Below are 23,722 nucleotides of genomic sequence, written 5' to 3'. Positions count from 1 at the left end.
AAGAAAGAAAGAAAGAAAGAAAGAAAGAAAGAAAGAAAGAAAGAAAGAAAGAAAGAAAGAAAGAAAGAAAGAAAGAAAGAAAGAAAGAAAGAAAGAAAGAAAGAAAGAAAGAAAGAAAGAAAGAAAGAAAGAAAGAAAGAAAGAAAGAAAGAAAGAAAGAAAGAAACTGCCAGAGAGTAGAGCAGTAGTTACCAGAGGTTGAGGAGTGGGCAAAATGGGAAGATATTGGTAAAAGGGTACAAACTTCCAGTTAAAAAGCTAACAAGTTCTAGAGATCTAACAGACAGCATGGTGATTATAGCTAATAATACCGTATCATATACTTGAAAGTTGCTAAGACAGTAGATCTTAAATGTTCTTACCACGAAAAAGAAATGGTAATTATGTGACAGGATGGAGGTGTTAGCTAACGCTATGAGGGTAATCATTTTGTAATATATAAATGTATCAAATCAACACATTGTACATCTTAAATCTATAGAATTATATGTCGATTATATAGCAATAAAGCTGGAAAAAAGGCAAAAAAAACCCCTGCCAAACTGTTTTTCAAAGTAGTTATACCACTTTATGTTCCCACCAGCAGGGCACAACAGTTCCAGTTCCTCCGCATGTTTGTCAACAGTTGGTATGATCAATCTTTTTAATTTTAGCCATTCCAACAGGTGTGTTGCATTTCCCTAATGATACTGAACTTCTTTTTATGTGCTCATTTGTCATCTTATATCTTCTTTGGCAAAATGTCTGTTCAAATCTTTTGTCCACTTTTTGTTGGGTTGCTTTTCTTCTTCTTATTGAGTTTTCAGAGGTCTTTATATGTTCTGAGTGTACGTCCTTTACCATAAATATATCTTGCAAATACTATCTCCCAGTCTGTGGCGTGTGTTTTCATTCTCTTTTGAAGAGCAGAAATTTTTAATTTTGATGAAGTCCCATTTATCAATTTGGATCATGCTTTTCGAGTTGTATGTAAGAAACCTTTGCCTAACCCAAGGTAACAAAGATTTTCTCCCTCTGTTTTCCTTTAGGAGTTTTATAATTTTAATGTAAGTCCAATGTAATAGACCAAAGTAATAGACTTGATAAATGTAACATAATGTAATTAGGTTTTAATGTAAGTCTATGATCCATTTTGAACTAATTTTATATATTGTATATGAATCTTTTTTTGTGTGTGTGTGTTTTCTCCCCATATCCCCCCAGTACACAGTTGTATATTTTTCAGTTGTGGGTTGTTGTAGTTGTGGCATGTGGGACGCCACCTCAGCATGGCTTTATGAGCAGTGCCATGTCCAGGCCCAGGAATCCAACCAGCGAAACCCTGCGCCGATGAAGTGGAGCACAAGAACTTAACCACTCCGCCATGGGGGTGGCCCCAATATGAATCATTTTTTATATAGATAGCCAACTGTTTCAGTATTATCTTTTAAAAATATTTGCCTTTCTCCAGTGAATTGCCTTTACACTTTTGTCAAAATTCAGTTGGTCAATTATGTGTGGATCTGTTTCTGGACTCTCCATTCTGTTCCACTGATCTATTTCTATCTTTATGCCAATACCACAGTCTTGATTGTTCCAGGTTTATAAGTCTTGAAATCAGGTGGTGTTAGTCCTCTAACTTTATCATTTTTTTCAAAGTTGTTCTTTAAAATATTTTTTTGGTATAAGATGCTACAGTGACAAAAATGAAATAATGGAATTTCTATTTATAACTACATGAGCCCCGACCTATTTCTCTATTTAAATATAAAACCATCAATTCTAAAAGCTAAGCAATAAATCTTTAAAGAAGATAAAGTACAGACTTCAGCAGGATATATTTTATAGTCTTTAACATATATTAAACATTGTGCAGGTACCATCACTCAGTTCTTCTATTTGATAACTTATGTGATTTAAACAAACAGCCATGATTTTTAACTTGAAACCTGGAGCAACAAAATATATATATATATACATTTAATATCCATTATTTCCACAAGTGTATTAGACTCCAGTCAAAAGAAACAGACGATAGTGTTTCTAGCACATTGATATTCACTTGGGAAGGAAAGAACATACATATAACAATTAAAAAACTTCAATAAATCAACATAAATATAACAGAGTAGGAGCTTGGTTGAAAAGTACTGTGGAAAAACAAGGCCAGACGGGATTATCACGAAGACTCCTTAAAGGAAAGGGTAAATCAGGTTTTGAGAGAAATATTGGTGAGATTAGGATAAAGGAGATCGGTTGATAGGAAAAGGCATAATGTTATTTAGGAAAGATTGTCCCATAGCACCAGGTAGGAGGTTAAAAGGGAGAAATGACTAATGTTAGGGAGACCAGGGAAGAGACCATCGCTATAATTCAGGCATAAGGGGTCGGGGGCCCAGACCAGAGTAGTGGCTACTGAAATAAATGCCTTGAGATACCTAAAGAATCTGAAAGCAAAAGCATTTAGTTATTTAAAATGTTCACGTCTGTTAGAAATCAGAGTTTAACACTAAGTTTTAACTGTATTTAAATATTTTAGAACCATATACAAATCACAATTACATTTTCAACAATTTACTTTTCTGGGGCAAAAACGACTCTCCACGCTCATCGTGAACAGTAGTGAGGCCTCAGGGCTGCAGAGTTGTTTACAGTGAATTCTGAAGGGCTGCCACTGCCAAATCTGCCCGCACTGCAGCTGCATGTTTATAAGACAACAAGTCAGTAAAGTATATTTTTCTTTTTTTCTCCTTCAGCAAAATGAGTAGACTAGCTTTTAGCATATGGAAGCATTTTTATACTGTAAGTTTGGTGGGGGGGGAGACAATTTGCAAATACCATCAAATGAAATGTGCACTTTCAAATGAGGCTGATTACACAAGGTTTCACGTGGCAACGTTGTATTCAATAAGCCTTTTCCTTTTTTCAAGAAGGGAATGTTCAAATTTGTATAAAATGCAGCAGAGTGATCAAGGAAGATAGAGACTAAGGAAAAATCATGAGATTTGATCTTGAGGACATCACTGGAGATTTTTAGAAAAGTACTTTTATTTGAGTATTGAGGACTAAAATTCAAACGAATTTGTTTAATTTTACTTTAAGCTCTTTTTAAAGATTTTATTTTTCCTTTTTCTCCCCAAAGCCCCCCGGTACATGTTGTATGTTTTTAGTTGTGGGTCCTTCTAGTTGTGACATGTGGGATGCCGCCTCAGCATGGCTTGATGAGCAGTGCCATGGCCGCACCCAGGATTCCAACTGGTGAAACCCTGGGCCATCGCAGCAGAGCATGTGAACTTAACCAATCGGCCATGGGGCCAGCCCTTAAGCTCTTTTTAGAAATATTAAAGTGGTGGCAACAGGGACAAGACAGAATAAGGCAGCAGTTAGAAAAAGCAGTGGAGTCCACTCAGGACTACACTCATACTTCTTCCTGACTTTTTTCATGTCTGTCTCTGCCTCTCCCTCACTCTCTCTCCTCTCCCACTTCTTTACCTCTTTTACCTTTAAACACAGCTGAAGGTTCCCCACTGGGTAGGGAAGAGGAGTATAGAGGGAAAAGTACGGGAGGAGTAAAGAAGAAAGCTAAAAGACGTTAACAGTCAGAGCTATTGCCACGGGCCTCGTCTTCATGAGGAAGCCCTTCCAGGCGCAGGGGATCTAGAGGAGGGAATGCAGAGGCAGGATGTATGAACTGAGGTGATCTGGGCAGTAACCAGGTAAGTTCACAACTGATATTCTTTATCTTCTCCAGGAAACATATCCAAAAGTCATTAGCTATAAGGATAAACGGCAAGAATCAAGAGCTTAAACCTTTTCAACTTCCTTAATTTCTCTAATTCAAATATTCCAGTGCTACAGACAGGAACCTTGGCTGAAACACCTACATGAACAAATAACAAGGGGAAAAAAAACATTTTTATATAAACACCAGTAATTTAGCCACAGGGATGGCTTATTAATGTGCAACTAGTAACCTAAATCACAGACTTGATATTATAAATCAATCCTAAAATAAAAACCTAAAAAGAATTTGAGTTGGCTATAATAAAAATTTGAATGTTCCTCTTATATTCTAGCCATGACCAAACATGCTATTTATGGCTTTAGGAGGAAATAAGGAAGAGGAACAGAAAGGTAGAGAAAGAGGGAGAATAAAAAATAACAGGATACAAAGGAATATTGGTAAAAACTAATAATGTGAATAGAATTCTATCTTAGCAAAAGCACAGAACTAAACTTAATGTTACCAAAAGAACTGGGGCTTTACCTCCTACTGGCTCTCAGACCTCATTCCTCAGGGCTGGTACAAAGTATACCAAGAATTTTATGGAACACAGTTAGTCCCAACATTATTTTCAGGCTGTATGTGTACCTATATTTTGGTTAATATTATCACCTGACATTAACTTTTCTAAGTGAATGAGAAGATGCTGACACAAAATTTCAATTATTGCCCTTTGTTTGTGAAACAAATCTATGAAACTTTCAAGAGGGAGAAGACAAAAGCACATTCTTTGTCCTACTTATCTAAGCCAAAGGACTTGGCCAAGCCCATAGGTGGAGCAGGCTAGGGATCAGAGACCTTGAATCGCTTGCTACTTAATACCTGTTCTGCTCTAGGTGATTCTGATAGTTTCACTTTGATAGTTCAAGGCTAAAAGCCAGTTTTGATAGTTAGCCAGAGGGATTTTTTTTTTTACTTTTTATTGAGATTATGATAGTTTACAACCTTGTGAAATTTCAGTTGTACATTATTGTTTGTCAGTCGTGCTGTAGGTGCACCCCTTCACCCTTTGTACTCGCCTCCCACCCCGGCTTTCCCCTGGTAATCACTAATCTGTTCTTTTTGTCTACATGTTTAACTTCCACATATGAGTGGAGTCACACAGAGATTGTCTTTCTCTATCTGGCTTATTTCACTTAACATAATACCCTCACGGTCCAACCATGTTGTTGTGAATGGGATGGTTTTATCCTTTTTTATGGCTGAGTAGTATTCCATTGTGTGTGTGTGTGTGTGTGTGTGTGTATATACACCATATCTTCTTTATCCACCCATGAGTTGATGAGCACCTAGGTTGCTTCCACGTCTTGGCTATTGTAAATAATGCTGCAATGAACATAGGGGTGCATGGGACTTTTGGAATTGCTGATTTCAAGTTCTTTAGATAGATATCCAGTAGTGGGATGGCTGGGTCATATGGTATTTCTATTTTTAATTTTTTGAGAAATCTCCATACTGTTTTCCACAGTGGCTGCACAAGTTTGCATTCCTACTAGCAGTGTATGAGAGTTCCTTTTTCTCCACAACCTCTCCAACATTTGTTACTTTGGTTATTTTTGCCATTCTAATGGGTGTAAGGTGATACCTTAGTGTAGTTTTGATTTGCATTTCCCTGATGATCAGTGATGGGAAATTTTTTTAAATTAATCATTTCATATAGCAATGATTCTTCAGGAAAATGATGAAATGTAGTTCCAAACTGTCTTTATGGCTCTTGGAGTTAAAATTCATTTAGCAGCATCAAAAAGAGCATTTTTGACAGTTGAGTCAAATTTTCTAATTTTCAGTCAACCAATATGTACTTACAGAGCACAGTAAATAGAGGCACGGAAAGTGAAACGATTTAGCTCTCAGATAACTGGAATTCTAGCTGGGATGGGAAATTAACTCAAACTAAAGATAAAGAAATACACTGGTATTCAGCATTACTATAACAGGAAGTTAAAGATTTAAAAACTAGAGTGGGCCAGAAAAAGTCCAAAATGGCTTTATGAAAAAAGTGGAAGAAAGAGAATGATATTTGAGCTACAAGAGATTCAGATATGAAAAAACAATGGAGAGTAAGCATTACAGGTAAGGAAGAAAATCAGAATATAGGCAAGAAAAGGGTAAAACTGAACACAGTAGTAGGAATGAGGACAGGCGTTGGTTTGTATAAAGTATAAATAACTAGGTTAAGTAAAGCAAGTGTTTGTTAAGAAACACAGCTGACTAAAGCGGGTGATGCAGGGCCAGCCCAGTGGCACAGCGGTTAAGTTCACACATTCCGCCTCGACGGCCCGGGGTTCACCGGTTCGGATCCTGGGTGCGGACATGGCAATGCTTGGCAAGCCATGCTATGGTAGGCGTCCCGCAGATAAACTAGAGGAAGATGGGTAGATGTTAGCTCAGGGCCAGTCTTCCTCAACAAAAAGAGGAGGATTGGCAAGGGTGGAAGGAAGGAATGAAAGAAAAGAAAGAAAGAAAGAAGGTGACGCTTTGAATGCCAAGAAAACCAACATAAACTTAAAGATCAGGCCAATGAGAGTCACAATTGGTTACTGATCAGGGAAGCAGCAGTGCGAATAACTTAGAAAGAGTGGGTTAACAGCCCCGTGGGGGTAAAGATTGGAAAACAGCAATGAAGTTGGTGGAGCCATTTAGGTGTGAAGTGATGAAAACCTCAACTAGGATAATAGCATCCATTTATGAAGCATTCAACAACATTTATTGAAAGTCTGAATGTTTATCATGTGCATGTGAATAAGACAGATATGGTATTACTGGCCCATAGAAACTGAGAGATAATAAATGTTCATTGTTTTAAGCCACTAAATTTCAGGGTAACTTTTTATAGCATAGATAACTAATGTAGAAGTGAAGCCAGCAAGGGGGACACCATATAAGGTTAGACAGGCAGGAAGGGAACCAAAAAATACACTGCCATTGAAAACTAGGAGAAAAAGAGTTCCTAGTAGTAGATAGGTAGACAGTGAGGGTCAGATATAAAAGAGAAATATAGAATGGTAAAAGTTTAAAAAATGTTATTGAACTTGGTATAAGTAGTTCACAACTAATTAAAATGAGATAATGTACAAAAAAAAACTTAAAATAAATGGTGATCAAATTGTTACTTTCTTCCTTAGGAAGAGAATGGTAAGGAAGTAGTGTAGGCAGCTGACAGATACCACAAATTTACACAATTTATATTCCTAAGTCTATGGGTCAACTAGTAACTGATAAATGGCTAGTGAAAGGTATAAGTCTCACATATAGTAGTGAGTATTTAAAAAAAAATACGCTTCTGGGGGCCAGCCTGTGGTCTAGCGGTGAAGTTCATGTGCTCTGCTTCAGTGGCCCACGGGTTCGCTGGTTCAGATCCTGGGCATAGACCTACGCACTGCTTATCAAGCTGTGCTGTGGCAGGTGCCCCACATATAAAACAGAGGAAGATGGGCACGGATGTTAGCTCAGGGCCAATCTTCCTCAGCAAAAAGAAGAGGATTGGCAGCGGATGTTAGCTCAGGGCTAATCTTCCAAAATAAAAAAAATAAAATAAAAATACACTTCTGTTTTGATCTAATATCCTAACTTTAGTCCTATACTCACCCTATAACAAAATAAGAAGCATTGAATTTATTCAAACCTCTGTCACATCAGCTACCACAGGGTGCTATAAATCATTGTTACATGTTTGCCATCCCTACTACATGTAAGTTCCTCTCAAGTTGGGACCTGTTGCTTATTCATCTTTCAGGTCTCAGTACCTAGAACAATACCTAATCCATAGCAGATGTCCAGTTGCCAGTTGAAAATTACTGAATGTTGTAGAAAGACAATGTCTTTGCAAACATATTTATATATCATAGATCATTTTTGAGGAATTAAGATTTTTCTTCTATTCCTGTCTCCGTTGGACAGTATCTCTTCACTGTAATTCTCTAGTTAGCATTGTCCCATTTGTCACCTTAGAAAACTAGTTGAGGTCCTTCTACTATGTTTGTTCTCTTCTGCATTTATATTCTGCATATTTCACTTCTAATACTAAGAAGACATGTAAGTGTTCTTTTCCTGTCCAGGTTAGTAATACTCAGTGAACCAAACCGGCTATTTGCTCAAAAGATGACTCTCCAGAAAGTAAAATAAAAATAACAATTAAAGATAGAAAGATGAGCGAAGGTCAAGTTAGTATCAATTGTTAGACAGCATTCAGCTAAGAGGTTCCTGTGTCAGCTTTTGCATGGGTCTCTTAGGTATCAATGTCTTCATTTCCGTATATTCAACTGTAAATTCACACTCAGTCCTAACTCAATGCTAACTGAAACCTCCATCTCAATTACAATGAACTGAACAATCCTGAATCCACATTCCTTCATGTCTTTCTTCTCAGATCATTCCAAATTTTGGGTTAGAATTTCAAAATATCTATTTGGGTATATCAAAATCTAAAATTCCATATTCCCCTGCCCTCAAATTGAAAATTGCCTGAATTTAAGTAATTAAGAGGCTATTTTTAGGAGAAACTTAAGTAGAAGCATAAGAAATAGGAAAATGAAGTGAAGTTATAAAAACATTAAAATTTAAAATAAATATTAGACGCTCAATATTTTAAGTCAACTTAAGGAACTAAATTTTTAATTTTAAAATAGTCCTGATACACCAAATTAATCTATAACTTTGCCCCTTAAAATAGAAATAGGCTACCACCAATCTTAAGGAGTTACAGGACAAATTCTTACATTGACAATGTTTGTGCGCATTCACGCAGAACAGCTGCCACCCAGGATGACTAAAATAACACAAATTAGATGTAATTGAGTTAAAAGACCACACCAGGTTTGTAATTCAATTCATCCTATGCGGTTTGGGTTTGGGGTTTTTTTCCCCTCCAGCAAACCACAGCTTGAAAACTTCATCAAATGGGAAGTACAAAGGAATAGGAATATACAACACAAATATTTAGCATGAACAATTTACATAAAATCTACTTCAGCGGTTTAGACTAAAGTTTAAAAAAAAAAAAGCCTGAATGCAGCAACAAGCACTTATTTAAGCTTCTTTTAGGGTCCTAGTCACTAAAACTTCTCACTGCCAATTTCTCATTCTATCATAATTTATCCTAGCTGTAAAGTTAGTTTTGTTTTGATCTAGTTTCCTAACTTTGCACACTATTTACCTAGAAGTACAGAGTAGATTCCAGGTTACAGTCAAGGCCACTTACAGAGTTCAGACCAAAATCCTTAGGGTCATTAATGAGAGTCAAGGGTAGAGCCAGAACTTTTACCACAGTGGACCTTTCAGCAGTCACAGATATGGTTGATTATACACCGCCGATAGATGTGGCTAATTACACTGTCATCACTATGTTGATAATTTTGATTCCTATGGGTCTAGCCAACATAGACCTGTCCCTAGAAGAGTGTTTAGATAAGATGTCCTGAAACTAACCAATCCCAAACCCTTGTTGGGATCTATTAATACAAGGCAATTTGATTACCGAGGGACTTTTAAGGGAAAGAGTTAGGCTTAAAAATCTATTGTTGCCTCTTACCATGCCCTTTCCATTAAAGTCATGGATTTGAAGCAAAATTTGAGGGTAAAGAATTTTCCAAATGAGTAGGTTGCACAATCAGCTCTCAATTCATGCCATGGTAACAGTTCCACATAAAACCAAAGAGGTCTAATGTAATTAACAGATTTCATTTCAACAAATCCTGATTTAACAGATTTCTCTCATATTTATGGTTTAAGCAGAACATAGCAACAGAAGGGTGTATCAACTTGATAACCAATCAGAAAACAAACTCACCTTTTTTTAATATTGATTACCTATAAAGTATTTGGACTCTTGCATATATTAAAAAGTCATTTTCCCCTGGAAGAGAACATATGAAAACTTTACTGAGACAAACTCGTGCCTCTACGGTTTTTCACTGTGGCAGATACAGACATGAAAGGCACCTGGCCTAACAATTCTTCCTTGCATAACACTCCAGAACACACCACAAACCATCCCCTCTAAAATCTAGGTTCTTCTCAGCTTTCCTAAAATTCTAGAACCACACCCAAGAAGCTTAAGCTTCTTAGATTGTTCAGATAGTAATCAATCATGTCAAATGAAGAGGGAAAACTATTTTTTACAATCATATTTTATTTTAACAATATTGGTATCAGGGAGACAAAATTTTTTTAAGTTAAGAGAGCTAGCTATTCAGTCTTCTGCCTGCTAACATCACCTTAGCTATACTATAAATCTTCCTGAAAGACAAGGCCGAGAAGTACTACTGGTTAATTATAGGGGTCTCATGTATAAACCAGATGCTGAATACAAGACAGTTAAGATTATTGCCAGTTAGAACATGCATAAGACACTCAAGCCATCTTGGGTGCCTAATCATTATTTTTATGCCCTCCTCCCAAAATGTGGTTCCATTCTTAAAGGTAGAAGAAAGCACTAATGTGACAATGCTATCTTCTATCTTAAATCCATTGATAGTGAGAGTCATCACTATAACTTTAAAAGGTTTGCCTCTACTGAATTAAATAACTCTCAAATTATATAGTTATTATCATTTCACACATGGAGAAATTAAGGCAAGGCAGAGCGATGTGACTCACCCAAGTCCACATGTTAAGATTATATTCTAAGTAGAGAATAAATATCCAGCTCCTTCCACCAAGGCAGGATGACCCACACAGGCATATAACATATAACATACAACAGTCACACAGAACAAAAGTGTCCAAGGGGCAGTCTGGGATACAGCAGTAACTATGTATTCTTCCAGACCCAGCTCAAATCCTATCTATTACAGTTCATTCCCCTCTCCATTTTCCAAATTTTCTAGAATCCTATTAAGCTGCCTTTATTTTAAAGATTTTATTTTTCTCCCAAAGCCCCCTGGTACATAGTTGTGTATTTTTAGTTGTGGGTCCTTCTAGTTGTGGCATGTGGGATGCCACCTCAGCATGGCTTGAAGAGCAGTGTCACGGCCGCACCCAGGATTCCAACTGGTGAAACCCTGGGCCACCAAAGCGGAGCACACGAACTTTACCACTTGGCTACTGGGCCGGCCCCCAGCTGCCTTTATTTTAATAGTAATTTATTCTTCAGTACAAAGCTGCAATTCAGTTTAAATGTGCAGGCAAAGAAAGGAAAAACAACAGAGACGTAAAGCATGTCAACGGATACATATCCTGTCTAATTGCCCTTCTCGGTTACTTCACTGATTTGAATTCTAAAGTTCAAGAGGAATCAAAAAAGTAACTTTTTTTAACCTAGAAAGCCATATTCCAAGGGCAACTCTACTAAATCTGCAGATAGAAAGAAAACATATTCTACTGGCATAAGAAGTATAACAAACTTAAATTTGGAACTAATCAAACACGAGCTATCTTTCTAAATCCATATGAAACTGTTGAATAGGGAAACAGACCCTTCCTTACAACATCAGTTCAAAATGTCTTGCCTCAGCTGAGACGGGTCTGAAGCATTCCAGAGTCACTTACCTACCAAGTTATAAACATGACCACTCCATTTCAGCATAGTTATACGTTGAACAAGATTCATATGTGTTTATAAAATACTTTGATTGTGGAATATATACTTTAAAAATTATAATCTCAATTTTTCACATCATAACAGAATAGTCTCCAGATGCAGAAAACACACAGCAAACACCATGGACTTTATGCAATCAAGTGTCAGTTTGGTTCACCAGCTGGACATTAAGCTTTGAAAGAATTCTTACACCCCCTGGGGTGACATCACTTTAGAAAGAAGTACAATAAGAAAAGAATGCATTTCTTTAAACTCTTCCTTCAAATAAATATCTCCTTTATCGACAATTGTTTTTTCTTTAAAAAGGAAGTTTACTGGTGTTTTGCAACAACCAAAAGAATAACAGATATTTTTCAAGGAGATTAAGAGTCTTTCACGTATTTTTATAACAAAAGCAGCCAATCACAAGAAGGTGAAAAGTAGAATTTAGAAAGAGAACCTCACACAGTAACTCCACAGAAAGGGTTAGAATTCAAGTAAAGCAGCAAATTTTAGATATGACTTTCTATTCCAAGGTTATCTAAATGACAGAACTCATGGAGAATATTCGAACAAACAGAAAATTACAAACGTTAAAAAAAAAACTAAAAGGTGAGTCACTAACTTTTGTAAAAGGCACAAATGACTCAGAACATTACAGTTGGAAAGAGATATAAACATCATGGATTGGCTCCTACAATGTCACAAACCTCTGCTTTTATATTAGTTTTCAGCATTGTTCTACCTAACACAGAATGCTCTTCACTGGCCTAAGAGAAACAATAAACAAAAACTTTAGATGACCTATTCTAGGTACTTCTCTCACTTTCAAGAGCTTTCTTAACTAATGCAGTAACTACGGTACTGCTGCCATTAATCTATACAGAATCTCTACCAAGGGACACAAAATAATTGGCAATGGTTATCTTTATTATTTCACAAAACATCCCTGAGTAAGTTAAGAGTCAGAGATAATCTACTACATGTTACAGACGGGAAAATTTAAGAGCAAGGAGTGACCTGCAGTCACAAAGACAGTCAGTGATGGGCTGGGACTGATTCCCCCATTCCTGACTCCCAACCCTCTGCTCCTGGTATATGATGGTACGTCTTAAATCTTTAAACACTCAAAATCATATAATACATACTAACATCTCACAAGTACTTTCTCAGAAACTCCCATTCACTTTGACTCAGTCCTATACTTAGCTTTCTATAGTAAAAAAAAAAAAAAAAAAAAATCAGATATTAGTAGTCCAATCTAGTTAAGCCTATAGTTTAGTGGCAATAATACTTGACAGCTCTGAAATCCTTTGAGTGGTTTACTTTGAACATTAAGTGATCATTATAAATATTCTTCAAGGAAGAGTGACAAGTAGCATAAGTTTCATCTATTTCAATATTATTAAATTATGTATATTCACAATTAACTACAACCTAAATCAAGCACAGAAAAGTTTCAGTTTATCAGAATGCATTCTCTGAAATAAAATTACGTCTATAACTTAAAAGAATCCTAGAGCTGTAAAAGCTCTAAAAGATCACCTAACCCCCTGATTGTACAGATTTCAAATTTGCTTCTTGAATTAATTTGAGAATTTTAATTAAGTGCTAAACAGAAGCAGTTGAGGAGAGAGAACTTAAGCATATGGAAAAGGGAAAACCAGATGTATACACACCACAAAGAGCCCTAGTTACATGTAATTTCCAGTAATGCCAGTAATTGGGAGGTGGGGTAAGGGAAAGGGAGGGGAGAGGGTGTTAATGTCAACGATGTCCTTTGAACTGGGTCCAACAGTGTTTCTAAGTTGGTCTAATTTTTAAGGAAAACATTCCTCCCCCAGCCAGCAATTGCAAGCTTCTTCCTTATTTAATTGGCATCAGAATCAATACTTGCTTGCTGTATTTTTTTTTCTTTTACCTTTTAATTGTCCATATGCAACTACCAAGAGAAGCGGGAAAAGTCAAGCTAGCCCTCAACATAATACTACGTGGTAGAAGTTGAAAAAAATGAGATAAATCATCTGTATGTACTAATATGAAAAGATCCTGAAGATATGTTGTAGAATCCAAAAAGTGAGTTTGTCAAATGAGAGGCAGTAAGCTTGATACCGTTTTTGTGGGGAAAGCACACACAAACACACACACAAAGCAATACTATACGTCTTTCATAAGCCTATTTATCTATCCATACACCTGTCTCTAAGTCAAGGTATAGAAAAAGGTCTGAAGGACAGACACAAAACTGAAAATAGTCGTCCTTTTCCGGTGTTGGTGGGGAGGTAACTTGAATTGGGGATGATGGTGGTGAGGGGAATGTCAAAGTAGTCTTCACAGATGCTCTGAATGTTCTGAATATATTAATATATTACTTACATGAAAAAAATAATTGTTTTCTTCTTCGAGGAAGATTAACCCTGAGCTAACATCTGCCAATCCCCCTCTTTTTGCTGAGGAAGACTGGCCCTGAGCTAACATCCACGCCCATCTTGCCCTACTTTATACGTGGGATGCCCACCACAGCATGGCTTGCCAAACGGTGCCATGTCCGCAGCCGGGATCCGAACTGGTGAACCCCGGGCCGCCGAAGTGGACCACTGCACATTTAACCACTGCACCACTGGGCTGGCCCCGAAAAAAACAATTTTTAAAAAAGAATCAGATGTGTGCATACAAAAGGACAAAAGTTAATCAGGAATATGCAAAGGTTGAGTACAGCACGCCTAGGCACAGATATGAGAAAGGCCTCTGCTTCCTCATGAGCTCTAAAAGCTGTTGTTTTCTTTCATTCAGTTTACCCCTTAAACTCACCATCTCTGGCTCTATCCTACTGACTAAACAATGCTTCAATGTGAAGGCTCTTAGTCCTGTGGTTCCATTCTTTACTCCCTTGGAAAGTGAAAAAAGGTAGGAAGCAGTAGGTAGATGAGGGTAATGGGTTTTCTCTTAACTCTTGAACTTAACTACTACACCAGGAATCTACTATGGCTCTTTTTCTCTATCCTCCAGCTATAAAAATAAAAGCTGGCTCCTGACTACTTGTATTCATAGGAAGGAGGCATTCATTTAATAATGTTACAAACCAGTTTCACCACGGCTCTGGCTCCCATACCTTCTGAAATCAAGTCCTTCCTCCTAGATGGCCTCAGCAGGGAGTAGTAGGAGGCAGCTACTAATCTGAACTCTGCTCTAATGGTTGCACTTATTGCTTGGTTCTGTGCACATGGCATGATTCTCCTGGCTTATTTTGTCAACAGCATTCTTTGTAAAATCTAGGTTTCCTCATTTCCTCCATACAGTAGTTTATCAGTCAGGGAAGAGGATTCTGTGTGTATGGGGCAAAGAACAGTATGATCAAAAGCACAAGGAGACATCAAGCTCAGGGAACTATGAGGAAGCTGCTGGGACAAGAGTAAATATGTGTGTTTGGCAACAGAGAGTGGGGGTGGGAGGGAAATTGTGGTGGAAAATGAGGGGAGAATAAGTAGATTGGGGCCAGACTATGAAACCCTTGCATGACAAACTAAGGAGTTTAGACTTTATCCCTGGAACACAATGGGGTCCCATCAAAGGTTTTTAAGTCAGAGAATGATATGATTAGATCTGTCTTTAAAAAAAGATATTTGACAGCAGTATGGAGGATGGATGGGAAAACGGAAAGCCTGAAAGTAGATAAGCCGCTCTCCTAAGAATTGAAATGAAAGATAAAAAGGCCTGAACAGGGCAATGGCTATGAGAATGGAGAAAAGGAAACAAACATATTCAAAAGCAATTTTGGAGATAGAAGAGACAGCACTTGTTGAAAGATTGGTTGTGGAGACTCAGGGAACAGAAGAACTCAAGAAGGGGAGGTTTCCAGCTGAGAGGATGGGGAGGCCATTAAAAAGCACAGAGAATACAGGGGGGTATTTAGAGAGTGTGTGGAAAAATGAGTTTGGGATTTGTTGAACTACATGCTAGGATATCAACTCTTAATAAGCTCCAAACGGATAAGGATCTTGTTTGCTAACTTTCTCTGTGCTGCACCTAGTTCATTATCATGTGCCTTTAATTCAAGTTTGCAAGGATGGTGATAATGCTCAGCTATCCCAGGAAAATTGAGAACTGACAATATTTAAGATATCTCTTCAAAGTGCCTATGCGGAAAGGAAATATGAGACAAAGTGGTTTGTTTTACTTTTCTGTCAAAGTTCTTCTTCAGTAGTTTCCAAAATAAATTTCCAATGACAATAGGGCTTTTAACAAGAAGGTCTATTACTAAGAGCAGCCTGCGGCAGACCATAATACCTCTCACAACTTTACATTCTACACATTCCAATAATCAAGTCACATCACCTTTAATTCTCTTTCTTGTTCAGGAACCTGTACTACCACTTAAGATTCTAAAACCCGCCACACCCAATAGTCAAACATAATCAGAGCCGTTTAAACAATCTGAAAGAAATAAAAAACAAAAACTGCTGTTTTATTTGAAAAACCTTAAGGTGGGGGCATATAGGATAAAAAGCACCATTTGTTCTGGTTAATGTTGTTGTACAATGTTTTCTGGGGTTTGCTCATAGGCATATTGAAATCATAACTAAATCAATCAGCTCCGGCAACACAAAGAAACAGCCTTCCCTCCCCCTTGGATGCCTGAAGGGAAAATGGCATCTTCGCCATGATGTGCACACACTTTGGAGCTGCTTTGTTTTTAATCCTCTGCCAAGTCAAGTTTTAGTTTTATTTTAATCTCAGCAACCACAGTAAATTCCAAATCTTTGACAAGTAAATGCTTTCTTCCTCGCCAGAATCCCACTCACTTTCCTTTCTAACTCCTGGAACTTGAGTTCAATAATGCCTGCACTGCTGATCTCTTTTTATGAGGAAGAAAAGAAATACATTATAAATTAAGTGTATTTCCTGACATTTACAAGTTAGTCTACATGTGAAATAGGTTATGATAAAATTACATCTTTCCTGCCTATCATTTAAAAACATCTATATTTACCTGTACCGAAGAGCGAAGAATAGCTGAGGAAGCCAGGAGATCTGGGCTCAGGTCTCATTCGTTTCAGTCGGCTATGCATTGTTAGCCAAGCGACTTAACTTTGGTTTCCTTATATCTAAAACTTCGGGAAATAGACTGGACGGTTTTTAAAGGCCCCTCTTTTTCACTTTAAAATTCTAAACTCTAACTCTTAAGATCATGACTATTACCTGATTTTTTTTTTAACGCATGGAAAGCAGTCACTCAAAAAAATATTCCTAAGGAAAAAAACTAGTGTTTGTGGTAAAATGGAATAAACCTCAGAAATTACCTAATCCATACATCTTTGAAACTACGTTCCAAGAGTTATAAATTGTTTTATTTGATGTAAAGGTTCTATACTTTAAAGAAAAAGATTGCAAACTACTAGTCTGATCCAACTCTGTCATTACAGATGAAGAAACTGAGATCAGGATTGGAAGAAGAAATACAACATGTCCATAAAATACCATGCAGTTATTAAACATGATGGCATGTGGGGCCAACCCCGTGGCCAAGTGATTAAGTTGGCGCACTCCGCTTCAGCGGCCCAGGGTTTCACGGGTTCAGATCCTCGGCGCGGACATGGCACCACTCGTCAAGCCTTGCTGAGGTGGCGTCCCACATGCCACAACTAGAAGGACCCACAACTAAAAATATACAACTACGTACCAGGGGGTTTTGGGGAGAAAAAGGAAAAATAAAATCTTAAATATGATGGCAAGAGAAAAAGGTCACAATAAATTTAAAAAGAAACGAGGATATTCTAAAATGTGTATTAAAAAAACTGTGTGTAAGTACAAATCTATTTTTCAGGGTAATAAATTCATTGTATTACTTTCACTAAAACATTCTGACTATCAACATTCAAATAATACAAAATATATCATGAAAATGCAACAAATGATCCAAAATCTCACCACTGAGAAATATTCAGTATTAAAATTTAGTGAATATCATTCCAGACAGCTATTTACATATACAGATGGAGAGATGGATGAACAGAAATCAATGTACTATTTCTGGGATAAGAGTGTACACACTTTTAAAAATAAAAAATACCAATTTTAATTTTACTTGAATTTAACAGACGTTAAAATGAAACTGAAGAAATTTTAAACCTTAGATAAATGCTTCTACGCTCAAAAAACTCAATTGTAAAAAACCCTCTAAGTTTAAGAAAAATGGTAAAAAACCATAAAAAGTAAGTTAATATTACTTTAAAACTATTTTAAATTTTAGACAGTATTGATTGAATTCTTGCTCTTAAAGATAAAGAAGTTAATAATTTCCACTTCCCTTCCACCTACCTCCCAATTTCTGTTCTACTTTGCCATGATGTCTAACAGTTACATTCTGTTCTGTCACCACAGTTTCTATAGTTTCTAAATCTTAAATTTATATTCAATATTCACAACCAGTTTTTATTTTGATTCATCTCTTGGATGGCTAAATTTTAACAAGCAGGTTTTTCAGAAAGATCTCACAGATGCTATACAGTAGTGCCCTCTTATCCACAGTTTCAGTTAACCTCAGTCAACCACAGTCCGAAAGTATTAAATAGAAAATTCCAGAAATAAATAATTCATAAGTTTTAAACTGCAAGCCATTCTGAGTAGGCTGGTGAAATCTCAAGCCATCCTGCTCCATCCCACCCAGGATGTGAATCATCCCTTTGTCCAGCGTATCCACGCTGTATACACTATCCCATCCATTAGTCACTTAGTAGTCCACTCAGTTATCAGATCAACTGTCATGATATCTCAGTGCTTGTGTTCAAGTAACCCTTATTTTACTCAATAATGGACCCAAAGCACAAGAGTAGTGATGCTGGCAACTCCAATATGCCAAAGAGAAGCCATAAAACGCTTCCTTTAAGTGAAAAGGTGAAAGTTCTCAAGAAAGAAAAAAATCATATACTGAGGTGGCTAAGATCTATAGTAACTTTCACTACAGTATATTATTAGAATTGTTCTATTTTATTAGTATTGTTGTTAATCTATAACTGTGCCTAATTTATAAATTAAATTTTATCATGGGTATGTATGGATGGAAAAAAACATAGTATACATTAAGATGGGTACTATCCATGGTTTCAGGCACCCACTGGGGGTATTTATCCCTGAGGATAAGAGGGGCCTACTGTCTTCTCTGGGTTCTTTCATATTTGAGGATTATATGCCCATTGCCTTATTTCTCAACCCACTTGGCTAGATTCAATATTCTTGGGTCATACGTTCTTTTGTTAGAACTTTGTTGACACTGCTCCTCTAATATTGCACTTTGTTGTGAAGAAGTCTGAGACCAGCCTAATTTTCTACCTTGTAGGTCAATGACTGCTTTTGTGTGAATGACTGAAGAAATCTTTCCTCAGTAACAATGAGGATATGAGTTGATATTGATTCTTCTTTACCTATTTAAGTGTTAAATGTGTCTTTCTGACCTGGAGATTTGGTTTTTCATTTCAGTGAAGTTTTGCTGTATCAATTCTCTAAAAACTTTTTTAGCTCCATTTGGGTCCTCTTCCTCACAGACACCAGTAACGCTTCTCTTGACTCATCTTTGTGTCATATCTATCATTGTTAACCAATTTGCTTTCATCTATCTTTTACCCTGTGTTTACTGTGATTATTTCAAGCTTTTGCTCCAAACCGTTAAACTCTCCGCCATCTCTGTTCTACTCCTTACTGGTTCTATACCACTTAACCTTCAGTGGTGTTGTTCGAGTACTTAATTCCTTTCCTTAGCTCTACAACCTCATTTTTCAACAATATGAATACATTTTCAAAAATGCATTTATTAATTGTATATGTATACTCTGTGTGATTTTACATGTATGTGTATAAATACATGTACTATAAAAGCCCAAAAGACTATACATCAAAATTTTAATAGCTTTCTGTTGTAGTCGGTGATTTTTTTTTCCTTTTTTGCCTATCTAGATTTCCTAAATTTTTTCACAATATACATATCTACTTCTTGCACACTGATATTGATAGACACATATACATATATGTAAATACTGTATATGTATTAGGGAAAAAAACTGTATTTCTGGAAAAAAATACTGAGAACAGGAGAGGTGAAATAATTTGTCTAAGCAAGTTATTGGTAGGATAGTATCTTTTGACTATATATGCTGTTTCCAAGATGTTTGCTTCTGATAGAAGAGCTATAAGTTTTAAGAGAATTGAAGTATCCAGCCAACAACTAAACATCTTTATGTCAATGATCCAAAATGTATAACTTTCCAAGAACAACATTCTTCTTCAAACTATGTGTAGTTGTAGTCTTTGAAAAATAGGAAAGCAAGCTGTGCCGGCATTCTGATCACCAGCAGACAAGCCAGAGACACACAGCGGAGGTGAGTGAAACCTCTCCTATTCTCTTCCTGACTGGTTTTGTTCTTCTGTTTCAGGGGTTAAGCAAGTATAGACCTCAGATAATTTCTCTATCAAAATCTTCTCAGAGTCTGGCAAATTGTTGACTAATATGTTGGGGCTCCATTCAGTGTTCCTGAAAATATATTTCTCTTAAATGTATTTCCTCTTAGATGCATTGTGGGTACTGATATACCTATACTCACTTTGATGCTATCAAATTCCTAAAATCTTGGGACAGGGTCCCGGAACAGAAACCTGTTTTCCAAAGCGAAAGATAAAAACTACAGGCTTCTTCTGAAACATTGATCTGAAAAAAACCCAAGAACCTTCACTGAAGGTTAAGAAAACAAATGTGATTCATAGAAAACAATCATAAAGGATTTGAAATATTTTTTAGGAAGAGATGAAATGATGTCATGGAAAGATCAAGTGAAGTGGAATCAAACCATTCCTTAATTGAGCCTCAGCTCCTACTAAGCTGTGTGACTTTGAATAAGCCATTTAACTTCTCTGAACTTGATTCTTCATCTGCCTAATAGATGAATAATACTTGATTCCGTCAAGCAGTACGTTTATACACTTAATCTAGATTATTAACTTTATCTTTGTATACTTCTATAATGTTTACAAAGAAAGTCTTATTATTGGCAGGAATAGACAAATATATAATTGATCATGAAAAGTTTTAGTTGTCAAAATATATATATATATATTCTACCATTATAACTTTTGACTGTTTTATAAATTAATCATTAATCATCTAATAATGCTTAGAGATACATCAGCATAATTATCCCCAGGCTATCTTTATTTTTCAATGCTAACATAAATTTCAAAAAAGTTTTGACCAAAGGAACCCAGGAGAATCAAAGAGAAACATTCTGAAAGTCCAAAAGTGATCATCTAAATTTCAGGATTGATAACATTGGCAGTTGATTCCTATTTTACATATTAAACCTCAATAGCTTACAGAAAAAAATTTAAAATAAAGAATCTAGAAATCAAATAATGCAAGAAATGTCACTTATAATAGGTTAATACAAAAAAAAAGTAACATGAAAAACTGACTACAACAAAAGATATAGCAAGTAACCCCTGAAGGTTCCTTGAAATATAATAGAAAAACTCATGATAAATCTAGAGAAAGGGCAGAAAAGGCAAGGTAAGGGGGGGAAAGAAAGGTTTTCAAAGAAATATTAAAAAGCTACCTTATCAGTCTAGGAAATTTCTCTTTACTAACTGGATCATTCTAACAAAAAAAAGCTAAACTTAATAGTTGTGTCCACATAATGACTTTGGATCCTCAGTTTTATAATTTAGTCATGCAAATTACAATAATTGGACACTTTCAAGGAAGATACACTAGTAAAATTTGTTTTTACTAAAACAAGAGTGGGAGCGTCTTCAAAAAGTATTGAGACCTTATTGTCTTGGCTCCAGCTCCATTTCATCAAATTTACGTTCAACCACCCACCACTATTCCAGAAACCTGTCCCAAATAAGAATAGGGATGAAAATAAAGAGGAATCCTTTTTCACTGTAGTTTTTATCTGAATTTTCTGTTTACTGTATTCAGTCTTGATTTCATCCCAAGTTTATTTGACAAGCACTTGATGGTAAAACTAGACACCAAATTTTCCTTCATGAAAACCATCACAGGTGGCTTCTCTGTATTTTTCTTCTTATTGCAAGAGGGTACTTCTGTGGTGGCATAAGCCCTTAAAGAGCTGTGTGAGACATTCTGTTGCCCAGCCTGACCAGTCATTCAAAAGTTAATTCCACCTCTCTCTGTTCTACTGGATTAATATAGTTATCAGAAGATTCAGCCAATCTGAAGACAGGACAGGAAAGAAATACATATAGAAAATCATCATCATCAAATAAAAATAAAGCTTCATGTGCAGAGCTCTATGCTAAGCATTATGCAAAACAAACAGACATGATCCCTGCCTTCCAGAAGCCTCCATCCTAGAGCAGATGATGTCGACACAGACATATAAACAGACTTTCACAATGCAGAACAGAGACATAACGGCTGCCAGTAGGGCAGAAATAAATCAAAAATAGCTAAATATTTATAAAATGTGAGAGATTTATTATGTGCAATGTATTTTGTATAATACATAAAGTAATCTCTGGAATTGGTGAGAGTTGAGTAAAGATACAATTCTTTTGTGTCCTGATCCCACTCTATGTCTGACTCTTCATGTAATTAAGGTTTTAATTTTACAGTGACTATTTGTTGCCCTCTAGAAATGAAATATAGCATTTAAATTTCCTCCAGGTTGCATATACTATAAGTGCACAGACTCATGAAAATACAGCATAGAAAATTCTATTATGATTTCCAATGAAGTGAATCAGGATAGAAATTCAATTTTTAAACCTCTTATCAAAAATATTATCACAATACACTTTATGATAGCAAGCTGACGATTTAGGGACGTGAACTTTTGAAATGGTTGATCTCAACTTTTGATTAGAGACAGGGAATGTGAGCGTTATAAAATGGTCCTGTCACTCCCCATCAAATGTTACCTGTTTTATTTCTCTGAGACTTCTTCTGGCCACTTTCATCTCTTTGTTCCTTCTTTTCTCCATTTCTTTTCTTTTCATCTTTTCTTGTGCTCCTCTAACTATGGGATCTACAGATACAAGATAGATATAAGAAGTTCCCCAAATAGTAGGAGGGACCAGGGGCCTTTTTCCCTCCAGTTTCAAAAACAGAGAGAGCCTATTTTTTAAATAGTTTAACTACATCATAAAAAGAAAGACTCTGAATTAAGAGACCTTAGAGATTATCTGGGCTCAGTCACAGTGAACATCTTTTCCTCCCTCAAATGTGCCATGTTCTTTTACAGCCAAGTGTTTTACACTGCTTGGATCATCCTTTACTCATCTAACTTAACCAAGCCAATACTTACCTTTCCCCAGAGGTAAACCTTGAGTTTTGCCTCTATACTTTTCCTTATATATGTTCACAGCCTCCTGGATTTCTTCCCCTATAGGGGCATCCTAAAGTGGCACTATTTTATTCATCTGTTAACTCCTCTCTGTCCTCCACAAGATTGAAAGGTCCATGTGGGCAGGAACTAGGACTGCTCTTTATCCCCTGGCTCTACCACAACACCTGGCACATGGTAGGCATTTAATGAAGGTTTTTTAAAGAGATGAATGACTAAGCCAATCACCTGAGCAAAACAATTAAAATATGTTCTATACCTCTAGAGCAGCACTGCCCAACAGAGCTTTCTGCAATAATGGAAATGTTCAGAATCTGTGCTCTCTAGTATAACAGCCACTGAGCACTTGAAATGTAACTACTGCAACCAAATTTTTTATTTTATTTAATTTTCATTCATTTTAATAGCCACATGTGGCTACATTAACATACTGGACAGTGTAGCTCTAAATCACACTGGGAATATAAAATATGCATGACTTGGTTTGCTTATATTGTTTAATATATTGAACATTACAGCACAGTTTGCTCAAATAATTAAAATTTCTGAAGTTAAATTTCTCTTAACGGAGTATGCACTTTTTGAGGACGGGAATTTTATCCTGTTCATCATCATCTTATCTATAGTAGGTATTTAAAAACATTGTTCAGTTGAACTGGATGGAGATACCAACCACTCAAATTGAAAGACTTTGGTGTCTCTTTTATTGTCTCTCCAGTTTAAGAGTAGGAGGTAAAACTAAAAAACAGACAACTACCCTTAAAGTAAAACAAAACAAAAAAAAGATGTATGTTATCTGGACTGAGTGTCTTCCACAGGATCAAGCAGCTACCTAAAGTCTTTACCTTCAGAAAAGGAACTAACAAAAGAAGGCTCCTAAATATGTCCCACATCTCTGCTCCATCTTTGCTCACGCTGTTTTCTTTGCCAAAAGCCTAGCTCTGAACCCAATCCCGTCTTAATCTGTCCAAATTCTCCATGTGCTATGTGGTCTAGTTCATGTACCTCTCCTTCATTCTCCTGACAAAAAAGGATGGGATCTGTCTTATCTACAGAGTCCTCTCAGATGGCTGAATTCTGCTTTGT

General features: G+C 36.4%; 1 protein-coding gene across 10 annotated transcripts in view; it reads right to left on the bottom strand.

The window, feature by feature from the left end:
- The window catches only part of LOC124231003 (DNA repair protein RAD51 homolog 2), a 560,668-nt gene that overhangs the window by 429,225 nt on the left and 107,721 nt on the right, over positions 1–23,722 (bottom strand). The window lies entirely within an intron of this gene.

The sequence above is a fragment of the Equus quagga genome, chromosome 20 (genome assembly GCF_021613505.1).
Source record: "Equus quagga isolate Etosha38 chromosome 20, UCLA_HA_Equagga_1.0, whole genome shotgun sequence".
Taxonomy (NCBI): Eukaryota; Metazoa; Chordata; class Mammalia; order Perissodactyla; family Equidae; genus Equus; species Equus quagga.
The sequence above is the reverse complement of the archived record's forward strand: the minus strand, read 5'-3'. Positions and strand labels throughout refer to the sequence as shown.